This window comes from Haliaeetus albicilla, chromosome 7 (assembly GCF_947461875.1).
Source record: "Haliaeetus albicilla chromosome 7, bHalAlb1.1, whole genome shotgun sequence".
In the NCBI taxonomy this organism is placed as follows: domain Eukaryota; kingdom Metazoa; phylum Chordata; class Aves; order Accipitriformes; family Accipitridae; genus Haliaeetus; species Haliaeetus albicilla.
In genome coordinates this window covers 8,955,956-8,970,674 of record NC_091489.1, presented here as the reverse complement: position 1 = coordinate 8,970,674, position 14,719 = coordinate 8,955,956, and the positions used below count along the sequence as shown (strand labels likewise).

Below are 14,719 nucleotides of genomic sequence, written 5' to 3'. Positions count from 1 at the left end.
CTGAACAGCAGTTTAGAGAACTCAGGTCTCCTTTCCTTTTTCTAGTGGCAACAAGCATTTATCTCAGATTCCCTCTTCTGGAAGGAATAGCTGGAAAACAAACGTGCATTGATGGGAATTGCCAAGTACCTGGACCCAACTTGTAGTCCATCTGGCCTTGAATCCTGTCTGTGGTCACACTGACTATTTGGAGGAAGATGCAAATATTGCTGGAATGGATGATTACAACCAACCTGCAAACAAACTTGTCCACTGCTTCCTTGAGAGCTCTGTCTCAGCTTTTGTTTCAAGTGGTAGCTCTATTAATTTCAGCAGGGGAGGTACAGTAACTGATGCTTAACAATTAATTTTTTTTGTTGTTTCACCTGTCAAGCTTTGCTAGCCAATTTTGCTTTACAAAATCTTTAAGTAGGGTACATTGGTGTTTTCTTTTGTACTGGAGACATGAAGGAATTAAAGGATTCACAACTGTAAAGCCTTCATGAATAATTTAGGCTCTGTTTCCAACAAATACTCGCTCTGCTACATACGCACTGATACTGGGCTCAGACATTTGTGGTATCAGCAACAGTGCCGAACCCCCGTGAGCCAAAAGGAAACGGGCTTTTATTCAGTGTCAGCCGTCAATCTGTTTCCAACCTTCAGGACATACTCTTGTCATTTAGGGACTTCTGCTTGAGATACCTGGCCTGTTAGCTTGCAACAAAAATAGATAGGCCCAGGCACCTTACGTTTACAACCTCCCGTACAATACATTGTGCAGCCCAGCCAGCCTTGCTCCTCTTGCTGCTCTGCTTCATGTTTCTCTTGTGAATAAATATTGCTGTACATACTTAGGCCAATGTACACAGTCACTCAGCTTCTCCTGCTCAAATGATTGACCTACCTGAGACAGAAATGGCAAGAGTCTTCTCAAGCAAACCAGTCAGTGAGTTTCTCTGGGTCTTGGCTGGATGGTTTTAAGGGAGCTTCTTGGCATTATTAAGATTGATGAAAGCCTGGAAATGTATAGCTGAGAGGTAGCCTGCATCAGACTTTCTTAGTCCTGCCACTGATGCAAGTCTAAGACCTTTAGGCAAGGATTTTCCCTATCACCTTTTAGGGTTTTTTGGATTTGGGTGGGGGTTTTTTTCGGTTGGTTGGTTTTGGGTTTGTTTTTTTTAATGTATGGAAATACTGAAAACAAACACACTGCTCCTGCAGCAGGGTAAGCAGCCTTGCTTCATCAAGAAAGCACCTTACGAAAGCTCTGCTAGTACAAATGGATCCCCTAACTAGCTATTTCATACTCCGTGCTTCAAAGCATTGACCACCCCACTAGCATCAACCACCAGCAAAGTGAGGAATGACCAGCAGGCCTCTCTTTTTCACTAGCGCCAGGATTAAACGTTTGTTTCTGCTTCTTGAACCGCCGTGTCTGAGGGTTCAAAACGGCACTGCACCTACGTCTGTCCCCTCTGCCAGGGCACAGGAACGCGCTTCTATAAAACTCGTCAGAGGTAAGCTGCTGCTGAGAGCTGTGGCATAGAGTGCAGCCCTATGCATTTGTGAAGATAAATGAATCGGGAGGAAAAGCGCTTTTGCTGTGCTGCTGTTATTTCAATGTGAAAGTGAGACCCTGAAATGCTCTGTTCTACTTCAGTAGCTCTAAGAGGAGCCTTTCTCCAGAGGTCTCCGGTACCCCGATTAATTGAAATAACTCCAAAGGGCTCTTTTAAATCTAATTCCCTCCCCCATGTTTGCAGTCTCTTTTTTTTTCCCCCCTCCTGTCTACACCCTCTCTTGAACAAAGAGCTTTAAAATGCTTTTCTAGAAAGGACTCAAATGTAATTCAGATGAAGTTAATGTGAAGTCAAGGTTGATTGCTCATCTTCCTGAAAACACCAGCAGCGGCTGAGTGCCGGCGAGTGTGAGACAAGAGTTCAAACACAACTGGGAAACTCGTGAGCGAACCGAACAAAGAGCAGGCTGGAGGCTGGGGATCGCGGCTCCCCCTCCTCCCTCTGCGACTTTCTCAGCTCACGCTGAAGCCTTTGATCACTGTCCAGCACAGGGTTACGTGACAGCCTGGGCCGGGGCCAGGGATGTATACACGGGCGGAGGCTGCTGTAATCTGTGTACGCTCTTGATCCACCCTGTACCCTTATTTCCACAAACACTGCCGCACATCGCGGTGGGGTGCATTGCTGCCGGTGCTCCTTCAGCCGAAACGCAGGACTGTCCCTGCCAAGCACAGCTCCCTTTTCCAGAAATGTCTCCGATAACAACATTTCAAACAAATGTGCCTGTATTTTGTAACCACTACTCTATTTTTGCAGGGTGCATTTCTGTTTGGCGCTGAAATCTAAGACTGTGAGTACAGTAGCGCTATTCAGCACGCGGAGTTCATGCCTTTCAGAAGCGGCTGCTCGGGGAGAGCTGCGTGGCTGAGCACAGCTAGCCTGGGAAGGTGTTGCTAATGGCAAGAGAACTGCCAGGATCTCACCTCAGGAAGCACATCCTCCAGACCACCTGCTTTATGGCAGTATTTTAGCTCCATATTCCTCTAATAGGGATTTTAATGCTGGGCTTAGCGGCTATTGAGAACTCTTGAGCCCAAGATGAGTTCTTACAGATGTGCTATCACTATCATTCATACTTAAACGTTGACGTGGTAACGTGCAAAATGAGCTGAAACTCTTGAAGACAAAGGCTAATTGGCTCTAAGGTAAAGTGAAGAGGGGAATCAGTGGTGGAGGTGCAAGCTGTGGTCCCTTGTGCTTTTCAGTTGCATTTATTTGTGGCCATTCCTCCAGCAGCAGGCAGGAAGAGGGACCTGGGTCCTCCTGTCTGCCTCTGCCGTTGTGTCTTTTGATAAGTTGCCTCCAGCACAGTGGCAAAAGTAGACTTTTTGTAATTGAAGACTGTCAGCAACAGGCTGCATGTCAGCTCTTATGAAAAACCTCTGTTTTCTATTAAATCCTACAGCAAACCTGATATGGGTTCCATTCTTCTCTATTATTTCTACGGAATGGTCAGAAGATCCTAGAGGAATTATACCATTCCCTATCAAAATCTCTCTGGCTAACTCCTACAGTACAGTCTTGCATCGCCCTCTTATTAAACGACACGAGGTTTTCCCAGATGGTAGATCCAGTACCCCTAGCAGGTTGCGCAAAGGAGATTGCAACCCTGCAGTTATTATTCTAGTGCAAATGCTGCAACTGGCTGAAGAGGATTTAGAAATCTATCCCTTCTCTTTTCAGCTCCTCCCTGCCAAATTACTTCAAAGGTCCGTGAAATAAATTTTGCCCAGACAGATGAAAAACAGTGTCACAGCATCTCCTCATTCCTGCGGGTTTCTGCACAACAGGGCTAAAACAATACACGGGCCAGTGCCTAGAGCAGGAGACTGCGACACCACCACGAGCCTCCCGGTGCCGCAGCTCGGAGTCCACCGGTGCCACCGAGAGGGGCCAAGACGTGTCGGGGCGATCGCCCGTGGCTCGGCCGTGGGTGTGTGCTGTGTGGTGCCGGTGAAGCAGAAGAGCAGGTCTGACTCGGGGGCTGTCGCCTGGGACCCCATGGGACCCCTGCCCTGCCTCCCTGCCGCTTGGGGCGAGGCGGTGGCCGGGTGGGCTCAGCCCCTGCCCCGGGACAGCAGCGCTCAGCGCCGGCTGCTCTGCCGGAGCATCCCCTGTCATGTTACTCTGGTGCAGCTTGGTAGTTACGGCGACAAAAATCCTCTGCTGTAGATGAAGATAACCTGTCTGATGCTCAACCGGGGAATGATCAATCTCTTTGTATAGGGTAGAAGATGAAGCTGTAGGAGACCGGGACACGTTTATGCCTATTTACTTATTACCGTATCCACACCGGGGACTGTGGTGCTGCTGAGGCAGCATTAGGAGACAGGACAAATGCCCGGAGCTGTTCCCTGTAGAGTGCCCCGGAGCCTGATGTCGCCCCTGGCGCAGCCCCCGGATTGCTCAGCAATGTCCATCAACCCCAAAGCTGTGGGCGAGGATGCGGCCCTGAGCCTGACCTGCAAGACTGCCCTGAGGTAAGATGCTGCGGTGGGTACGGCCTGAGGGAAAAATGGGTCTGGTTTAGGAGAGCTACCTGTCTTTAAGATGATTTTAAACGTTCGCATTTTTTATGCGGCATTTTGGAACGTTTCAGCTACTCCCATTTGGAATTCAATTCCTCTCCCTGTTAATCAATAGCAGGCCTTAACAAAACAATATCTCACAGGAGACACAAGCACACAGTGCTGAACAAAGCAAAACAGCCACTGGCTTACAGCAACGATTGCTGCTACACAATGGGTTTTCAAAGCTCAGTATATATTTTGTCCCTAGTGGGAAAACCATAACAAGACTGAATTAGTGGCTAGGCTTGCCAAAGGGAGAAATTAAAGTGCGACGGCTTGTCTGACACCTTGAAGTATCTTTATTTATTTTGGGGGAGAGGACAGCATCAGGAAGCAAGATGCCTATTAGGGAAAACTATTTTTGGTTGCTTTCCAAAGCGTGCGGCGGTTCTGCGCGCCTGAGGGCTTGGTCCGGGTCGGGGATCAGCGGTACTTTCTGGCGAGAGGGCTCCTGAGAGCTGCTGGTGAGTGTGGGCACGCTGCCTGCGCAGCTGGGGAGGTGCAGGGGTGGAGGAAGGAGGGTGGCTTTTGGGGAGGATGGGCTGGGAGTCCCTTGTCCCTGCCGGAGGAAGCTCGGGGCTGGTTTGCTGGTGCCTGTTTGGTGAGGGAGAGCGAAGAGGGAAAGACTATGCGAGAGCAAAGCAAATTCCCTTCCCTGCACGTGGTCACCTCCGAGCTTGCAAACTTAACTGCTCATCTGTGCATCTTGACAGCTCCTTGCTCTGGCACTAATGGGCTTCAGGAGCTCCCAGTGAGCTGCAATCGCCTTGGTTCAGGGCTCAGCTTGCACCTTTACAAGAACCTTCACCCCTTGCTGTTAACCTGTGGTCTCCTTTATTCGGCAGCTAAGCTTGTAAATTCATGTAACCAAATAGCTGCACTGTTAACTGCCTGCACGAAAGTGAACAACACATCCATCTTCCAGTGCCCAGCCAGCAGCCTAATGACATCCTCGCCGTGCTCGCGGGTACCTCTTCAGACATAACTGACTCTGGCACTACAAAAACAATTGTTTCAGCGCTCTCACAGGCCACGCTGCTCATCTGGTCAGAGGAGGGAGGTTGCCTGAGCAGAAGGCTTCCCACCGACGGCCCCTGTGCACCGGTGCCCTGTGCCATCATCACTCCATGCCATGGTCTGACGGCTGGCAAGGGAGACCTTCACGCTGCCGGTAAGCTGTGCCTCATAACCCTGGAGCAGGAGCATGCTTGTGGTGGTTTTATTTTGGGTTGTGACCGATGTTTGACAAGTACCTTGGAAAAGCCGTGCCTCAGTTTCCCTGTCTGTAAACTGAGTGTAATTTCCTAAGTAAAGCACCACTGGGAGGGCAGCTGCTAATGAAACACTAAAAGGTGCTGAGGTTTTCTGTCCTCTCTAGTTCTTGCCAAAGTCTGTGGCTTGAATCCTTTAGTCTTGAAATTAATCTCGGCAAGAAGGTTGTCTGAACGCAGACCCGGTTTCCTCCGAAATGAGGCTCGTGCGATTGCTCCATGTTCATGTGTGGGTAGATGTGTCAGACCCCTTCCAAGCTGTCCCCATGAGCTAATTTCAGCCCAGTGAGGCAGAGAGGTACAGTGCTCACGGACAGTAAATCCTACAAGCTCTGAGGAAATCGTCGGTGCAAGCTCTTTCTCCTGCTTCCACCATGGAGGAGGCCAGGCTGCAAGTTCACCCTTTGCTAGAGACCCCACATGGGAGCTCAGCTGGGGTCACTGCTCACGGGAAACAAGGCTTGGCTGCTTTAGCTGTTGCTTGTGTTACTACTTGTAATTGAAGAAGAAAAAGTGCAGCTTTCTGTCTGCAAATAACTTGGACCTGCCATTGGCAGAGATCTGCTATGTTCCTTTCGTCGCCCCAAAGCAATCACAAGCAATCAAAGTTAGGAGCACGTGAGCTGGCAGGGGTTGAATGGACATTGCTTTTCTTTATTTGCTGGCTGCTTACCTGGTGCAACAGGCAGTCCGAGAGAATTTCTTAATTAACCAGGCTCCGTCCTGGGTGGCACACGTGCACCGCCAATGGGCATTATAAAAGCGTGGTTATTGTACTTTGGCTTGGGAAAGGCCCCGGCGTAGTTGTATTGTTAAGGAAGAAGTCTTGGAGGAAGGGAGAGAAGGAGTCTGGGCCCTGGTCTCCAGTCCAAAGGCTGTTTGTTGTCTTTATGTTAAACATCACTGCATCTAACCTCAGTGGAGAGTGGGTGGAGGGTTAATTTGAGCTGTCTTTGAAAACAATTTCGAGCGATGCACAGCAAGATCTCAGGGAAACAGTGTTTATAATCTATATCCTGCCTCAAATTGCATAGGCACCGCACTCCTGCCCCACTGCCAAAATTAGCTGCAGCCATCAGGAAGCAGCTGGTGTCCCAAGCATGAGCCCTTGTGTTCAGCCATCTCTCGGTAGCTTTTAAATAGAGAGTTTTGCCTGGTTAGTGAGCATCACCTACTCTTCGCCTTTGCAGCAGCAGCAGGAAACTTCTCAGATGTGGAGCCTGATCCAGTGTCCTTAATCCTGCACAGTTCCCACTGATTTTAGCCGGAGGCTTGCTCCATGGTGCATAGTAGAAATGTGTCCCTCGAGAAGCAGACTTTCTTCTGTCCTCCCTGAAAGAGGGTGGGGAATCCACTGCTCTGCCAGCTGGCTGCCTGTACACCTTCAAAAGCATACAGGCTCTGATACACGGTCCTTAGGTTCAAATAGTATTAGGGATTTTGCCGAGCTACGTGATACTGAGTTGAGAGTGTTTGTCAATTTGCCTTCCCATCCATTGTATCCAGGTCACTTTCAGCTTTTAATTCACTCTGCATAAATTAGCGCTCCCCTTTCCTTAGTCCTTCAGAAAATGAGTAGCCGCTTCTCCCTCCAGTCTGGACTCGGGAATATTTGGAAAGTGGCAGTACATTAATTTCTGCCCCAGAGGAACTTTGCAGGAGAAACAGCTCTTTAAGTTGTTCAGTTGCCACAATACATTTGAAAGGGTTGGTGTCAGGGCTTTTTGTAATTATTTAAAATATTAAATAATGCAAACTAACAGAAGCAAGGCAAAATACATAATTTATGGGGGGGGGCATTCCTCTGCTGTCCCGCTGCTCTTGCAGGTTTTACTCTGACAGACCAGCTTTGCATTCCCCAAGGCAGACACTTTTATCCTGTCTTTGTGACTGTTTTACTCCCATTTTCTCCTGGTGGGAATGAATAATTTCTGCTTTCCTTCTGTTTCTTCATCTCTGATGACTTCTTCACCAGGAAAGAGGAGATGAACAATGCCAGGACCCTGCTCATTCTTTACTATTTTCCCTTTTCTTTTTCATCACCAAAAGACGGAAGAGGGAAATGACGGCAGGCACTCAATATCCACTCATCTTTTCAATCCAGCTCTTTAAATGCTTTTGTTATCCAGTGGCATGACGGTCTTTGGCTCATTATTTACTGGCTGTTTAATTTAAATATATCCCTATCAGGAAGCCGAAAGATCCAGTCTTAGAGCTCTTTCACATGATTTGTCTAACCACTCTCTAAATTATTTATCATGGCTCTGAAACGTTTGGAGATTTTTTTTCTTTTTTTTTCTTTTAAGCACTATGATTTGATCCAAAGCATCTGTAAAAAATCATGACTGACCTCCCATCTGGGCAACAGCTCAGCTCTGTCATGAGGCTGGGTAGTGTCAAGTGTGTGAGCTCTGTTTCAAAAGCCTAAAATTCCTGACAGGGTGAAATTCTTTTCTTACATGTTTGTTGACAGAAGGCAGGCAGGGAAGGGAAGGGAAGATCAAGATGCTGTGCCGCTGGGCCAGAAGTGAGTAGAACATCTTGTTACGGAAATGGCCACGAAAACGCTCCTCCCTGCGTTAGAAAATTAGCTATTTAAAGCAGGATCGATTGCCGGTCCTCTTGTCATTTGGATGTGGCATGTGCAAATAATATTTCCTCATGAAAGAAAACTTGCAGTGATGACAGCACTCCTCTGGCCGTGTCCTGTCCCCAAGGGGAGGAACCAGCTTGTCCCTGGAAACGGTGTCTCCCTCTGAAGAGAAAACCCAGGGTCTGTGTTTTGCTTTTCCTCTAAAACTTTAGATGAGTGAGTTTTGACCCCCAAATGCCTTCAGAGGGGCACAAATGTGGCACAATTTCTAAAATGCATTCCGTCACTGGAGTTACATAGGACAGTGCTCGTGTGAAAGTAGAAATACACAGAGAAAGTGAACAGAACTATGTGACTTAGAGCAAAGCCCACCTTCCCTTGAGATCTGTATAACCAAAGTGGCAATACGTGCTTTAAAGCAGTTCTTCAAAATGGATTGCTTTACCTTTACCAATGTCAGTGAGCAAAAATCCTTTTATTCTTGGCTAATCACAGCTCGTGACTTCTCACGTGGTGGGGTCACATCTTTCAAAAAACTGGAGTTATCAAAGACACAGATATGCAGACTTGCCCCTCTATGTTTTGTTAACTATGTTCCGCTTATGTTTTTTTCCTTTTCTTCCTCTTAATTTTCAATTTTCCAGGGAGATTAACCCACGCCCGGCTTAAGCACCCTCAAACTTTCCTCAAGTTGAGATGCACATCTGGATCCCAGCTCTACAGCTTAAGCCCGTTGCTGTTTGTTATTGTTTGCATTGCTTCAGGCCCTGCCTAGGGATTGTACAAAGTGTTCTTTTTTAAAAAAATAAATATTGAAGTATCCGTACAGCATTTGAGAGGAGCACATTCCTCCTATAAGGTGCTGCCACCTGATTGTTACAGAAGCACAGAAAAGAAACTTTGAGGGCACGTAGGGCACTGGGGCTTTGGAAAAAAAGGTTTTTTACACCATTAGGGGCTTGAAATCATCCTCATTTCCATGTAAGCCCCTGTACCAAGTGAAAGGAGAGCACCAGGCCTTTGAGGAGCATTCATAAGGGAACTTAAAGACCTTGCTTGGCACAGGGATTGAATGAGATTTAGGCCAGCTGAGCCTGACTTTTAGAGGTAGGGGTCTCTTCTTGTGCTGACTAATGAATCCTCACAGAGAAAGAGTCGTTAAGCAACCCTGTTGCTGGACCCTGAATGCTGTGGAGATGTGGCAGAGCTGCCAGAGGTATGGATCATCTTCTTGTCTCGCCTATATTTATCACCCTGCCCCCAAACTCCTTGTTTTATTTTTATTGGGATTTTCTTCAGATGAACCCTATTAAACGCATCACTAGCGTCGAAATTTGCCGATGCCAATAAACCCATCTGTTTTATTAACTAACTGCGGTCTCTGGAGTGTTTCTCACCGGCTGAGACACAAGTGGCCCTTTCTGCCATCTCCAGCGCTGTGTGTCAGCGCAGGGAACAATGGGAAGGGACCCAGGAGGTCGCTGGCAGGAAGCTCCGCTTCCCCCCGTTAATTAACCGGCTGGGAGACTGAGGAATGAAGATAGCACATGAGACACACACAATACAAACCGCTGAAACAATAAACAAACAAACCGAGGACCAGCACTTCCTTTTCTTATATTGTTAAGGCTGCTTCCTTAACTCAGGTTGCCCCAAACCCACCCCTCAAAAACCACCCTTTTAGGGTCACTGGTTCTTAACCTCTTCACTGCCAGTTCTTGCCGAAGGCATAAGCCAACTTTTGCCAAGGAGATAGCCGGCACAGAGCCTACCGCTCCTCCTTGGGGCTTGCTGGAGAAACTGGAGATCCCTGTTTCTGGAAGTGATAAAAGCACTTTTACCAAAACTTTAATGAAGGGAGACTTAGTCTGGCCGTAAGGCTGCACGGCTGTAACACCCCGGTACCAGGACTGCGCCCTGCATTGGTACCAGCGTCCAGATCAGCAAGTGACTGAGTCTAGCTCTTAAAATGTTGATTTCCAGAGAAACTGGCCTCAGAGCCAAGACCTGGAGGAAACCCGGATCAGGGCTTTGTGGCTCCAGCCCAGCTCCTGTACCACCCCTGCAGCCGTCCTCCAACGTGCCATCGTTTCCCTGCCTCTGTTAGAGGGGGATCAGCTGCGCCATGGGTGCTCCCTGTCCTCTGCGCCAGTGAGCATCCAACTGCACGCTTCCACCGAGATCGTCTCCTCTGACTCCAGGACTTCTGCCCGTGGTCTCCTCCGCCATCCAAACCACTCTTTGGATGGGTTGCTGTTTCATTGTTTCTGACCTGTTAACGCCAGAATTATGAAAGCAGAAATCGTGCAGTGGCAACCCTCACCACTCCAGGTAATTTTTGCAGATGTCTCATTGAAGAGCAGCTGGGGATTGTGGGTTTTTTGTGCACAGAACACCATGTGCGTATTTTACCCCACGGAGGCCGGTGCTAGTGGCACCGTGGAGCTGAGGTGACGACGTAGTCCCACATCCATCACGCGCTGATACCAGTTGGTGGATCTCGCTCCACCGTGTCCTCAGCAAAACGCTGCCGGGAAGAATTGCTTTTGAAAAGAGGTGCTGATGGTTCTCCCTGTCAGCCTGCAGGTTGGGAGTGAGGCGGGAGCAGGGGTGCCTAGGGAGGGGGCCCGCGGCCTGGCCCTGGACTGGCCCCCCCGGCAGCACCAGCAAAGGCTGTCCTGGGGCAGGTCCTGCCTGCTGCTGAGTGCTCCCAGCTGACAGCTTATTTGTTATTACTTTAAATACCCACTGTTTGTGTTAAGCACAGCAAGAAGTCTAGTAAACTGAAATGGTGACATTTAAAAACTGAAGTCTCTCAAGTAGATGTTTAATCTCTCTAATAAGGAAGTTATCTGCTAAATACCAAGTTTAACAGTTATGTAATAAGTCCATATCAAAACACAGATAATGACTGGTGGGGTATGGTTTAGCAATTGGTGTTTAATTAACCTGTAAAGGCTTTCCTGCTTAATCTAAATTACACTTCTAGCCCACAGACTAAGGTGCAATGCTGGAAGTTTTGTCACTAAAGCAGTTGCTTTAAGCGCTGCGGCACCTGAGGCTAATGTGGTGGCTGTGAGCACAGGGGTGGCTTTGTGCATGGGGGGTGCTGTTCATGGAGCCTTCAAACTGGGTTGGGGCTTCCCTTCTCCCTTCTGCCCTGCCCTTCCCGACAGAGGAGCTGTGGCTCCTGCCATCCTGCCTGCCACCTCCTCCGAAGTCCTCCCCGGTGGCTTTGTCCTCTCGCTGGAGCGTGGTTACAAAATCTGCTGCACCAAGCCACGCACTGGGTGCTGCCAGCTCCAGCGTGCCCGGTGCCCGTTCCTGAGCTCCAAAGCGGGGCCCAGCTTTGTCACCCCGTGGGGTGTCCATCACTTTTTTTAAAGGAGGAGGTCACATTTGAAAGAGTAGAAGAAGGTCTTAGTCTTGGATTGGGGTTTTGGGGAAGCAGGACACAGTGCAAAATGAAAGAATGTTAGTATACGGTCAGGGGAAATGCAAACCTTGGCCAGGACCCAGGGAACAGGCAAAGGAGAACGAAGTAAAGTGAAACAAAGTCTTGGGGAGCTGTCTGAGCGATCATGTAGACAAAGTGAAGTGTACAGTGAGAACCTTCAATGCTTCCTGTGTCTCTAGGTGAATAAAACAGGACAGGCATGGGACATCACACAGGCATAATGAAAACCAGTTATAGAGATTAGGCAGTGTGATAGGAAACCTGCCACAACTCTGCATTATCACAGAAATTAAAAAGATCCGCTGTCTTCTACCACAGATGCTGCTGTATGCCCTTCAGCTCCGCTCAGAGCTGGAGCTCCAGCAGCGCTCTGCAGAGCCATCAGCCACGACGGGCCACCCTGGCTCAGGTCCTCTGCCACCACGCAGGAACCGGGCACCTGGAGAAATGGTGGGTGGCGTGGAAGGGATGAAGGACTGACATCAGCTGTGTGGTCATGGCATGCTTTGTTGAGAGGTCCTTGGAGAGCAGCTCTCCCTCTCCTTCTTGGGGAGACCAGCCTCCCTCTAACTGAGAAATTCTTCTTCCTGGCAGGCTTCCATCCTTAGTGCCTGCTATATTTTGGCACATTTCAGGGCTCAGTGGAGTGGTTTTGAAGCTTTTCCTTTTCTACTGCCAAAATCCCTCTGTGTCACAGTGTGTGTGCCTACAGCGCGGAGTCAAGTGGAGACATGATGGATCTGCACATCCAACCTTCAGTGAAAAGGAGGAAATGTGGAACAAACTCATCCTGAGCACAAGTCCTTCGATTTCAAGGGGCTTCCAACATCCAGAGTCACTGATATGGTGCCACTCCCCTGAAATCTGCAAAGTGATGCTGCGGTCAACCAACTGCTGAAACGCGAGGTGGAAGAGCGCTCCTGTGACAACAGCTTTGAAAGGAGCTGGGAAGGGGCAGGTGTGCCGGTACGTCAGGGAGGTACTGTAAAAAACCCAGGTCTCATTCTTATGTCATGAATCAACACTTCCACTAAATCTCCTTTCTAACTGATTCATTACGGTATGAATGCTAACAGCAGGCTTCTGCTATATGCCTCTTCTCACCGTGTTAAGCAAAAGGCCAGGTTTTGCAGTTTAAATAAAGTATCTATTTATTGTGGAAAAGATAGGATGTGTGCTCTTTAGGGCTTTACGTATGGCATGGATGAATCATGCAGGAGGTGATGGAAACTGTTTTTTAGGCAGCAGCAGTCCTCCTTTGCTCTCTTTGTAAATGCTCAGTGAGTCTGTACAGTGAAGTTGCTCCGAGAGCCTTAAGGAACAGCACAAGTAGACATGGAAACAGGCTCTCTGTTCTCAGAAGACCAAAACACAATCCCTGCCTGGCTGTGGCACTGAAAATAACATAACAGCCCTTTCATCAGGAGCCCCCAGATTCTCAAAACCCTCTGTATGCTGTGCTTGAGAGACTCCTAAACGTAGAGAAACTTTATTTGCAGTCACTGGATTGGAAAGGCAGGTGCTTTCCTTCCTTCCTCTTTCTGCTGTGCAGTCCTTGTCAGTTTAGTTAACATTCTGAGTCCATGTGAAGCAGCAAGCGCCACTCGGGGAATCGCTGGGGTAGGGGGGGCGTGCATGGTCTGCTGCCAGTTTTTCCAGCCCTTGCACCTCTTACTGAAGAGTGGAGAAAGCAACCAACTTCGTACATCGAAGGACACAACAACACAGGCTGGGCCAGTGGGGAGCTCAGCTTGCGTGCCAGCTCTGACTGTAAACCTGGTGGGATGGCTGAACAGGGGGGAAGAATGCAAATTGGAAAATACACCCAGAAGAGGTATGTTGTGACTTGTCTCCTTTCCAGCTTTGGGCAATGAGACTGCCCTGAGCGCTCCATCTTTGTCTTGTGCTTAATGAAAACTATGTGAGTGCTCAGATCTCACTTCCAAAGAGTCCAGGTCTCTAGGTGGTCAGATTGCAGGGCACTGGAGCATCCTAGAGAATATTTGAGAGTACTAGACAGTCTCAGCCACTTTGAAGTTAAAAGTAAATGTCAACTCATGTGTGGCATGCCAGAGTATTTTGAGACAGGCTGAACATCGTAACATACTTCTTGATTTATCTGCTCTGTTTAAGGTCATTCCGGCCTTTTAGCTACACATCTGCAAAAGGAGAAACTAATTTGTATGTGGAGAAACAGTATTGTCCTGGACAGCAATAAGCCTGATGGAAATCTGGTAAACTTAGACAAAAAAATCCTGTTCTAACTGATGTGACTGTCCTTGTCCAGAAGAGATTCACTTCCTTTTGTGCAACATCTAACATAAAGAAGACATTGTCCATCAAAAGGTCCCAAACTAAATTTTACTAACCATAATGCCTTGCGTAGCCACATTTTGTGTTTTGTGGCGTCAGGCAAACCAAAGGACCTGGTTTTGCAGCAACTGATATGGAGGAACCTTCAGGCCACTATTCAGGTCCTACATTGCATTATATGTAGGCCAGTAGTAAGAATTAGTCTGATCTCAAAATGCAAACCAGCAGCTAAACAGCAGGGGAAGGGATGTACCGCAGTCACACCGGTGGTGTATGGAGACAGTGGTGCTCCCAGCTCTTCCCTGCATCTGCACCAGCACGATGCCTGGGATGCACAAGAGATTTTGAAGCTCTATGGACCGTTGGCCTTCCCTTTCTTCCCCCATGGTGGGGATTGCAGTGCTGGGTGAGCAACAGGGGTTGGTGTTTGTAGATGCTGAGTAGCTGCTATGTGATTGCCCTGACTGCAAGGGATTGGCCTGGGGGAGCCTGGAGCTGCGTCCCTATCCCGTGCTCCAGTGACGGTGAGCGCCAAGACCAGGATGCTCGTGCCAGTCCCGGGGCTTAGGGGATCGCGCAGCCAGCGCGGCACGTGGGGGCTGGTACTCCTCAGAAAAATGGTTGTGCCCTGCTGCTCGTGGCGTCTCCCTGAACAGTGAATGGGTGGTTTTCTGCAGGCCTCTGAAGCAGCTGTGGCACTGACCTAAGGACCGTGCGTATTCGGAGGAGTATACGGACACGTGTAGAATTTGCCAGAGCTGGTGTGCTTGCAGACTGGGATGCAGGAGAGCTGTTGGAGGTGCGTGTGCTGGGCGAAGATTTCAGCTGCTTGCTGCGGCATGTGTGACCACAGCATGGTGGTGGGCAGCAAAGAGAGGAGACAGAGGCAGGAGATGAGCACTGCGTCTTTCTAGAGTTCTCCCCCATGAAGATACAGCTTGATTCAACTAATG

General features: G+C 48.8%; 1 long non-coding RNA gene across 3 annotated transcripts; it reads left to right on the top strand.

Moving 5' to 3' along the window:
• The first annotated feature begins 1,618 nt into the window (after positions 1-1,618).
• Positions 1,619-9,368, top strand: LOC138686055 (uncharacterized). Of its 3 annotated transcripts, none has more exons than XR_011325359.1 (3): positions 1,619-4,042; positions 5,151-5,303; positions 8,641-9,368. It is a non-coding gene; the product is annotated as an uncharacterized lncRNA (long non-coding RNA). The 3 variants fall into 3 exon arrangements; XR_011325360.1 differs by lacking the exon at positions 1,619-4,042 and adding an exon at positions 4,049-4,596; XR_011325361.1 differs by lacking the exons at positions 1,619-4,042; positions 5,151-5,303 and adding an exon at positions 6,766-8,176.
• The last annotated feature ends 5,351 nt before the right edge of the window (positions 9,369-14,719 follow it).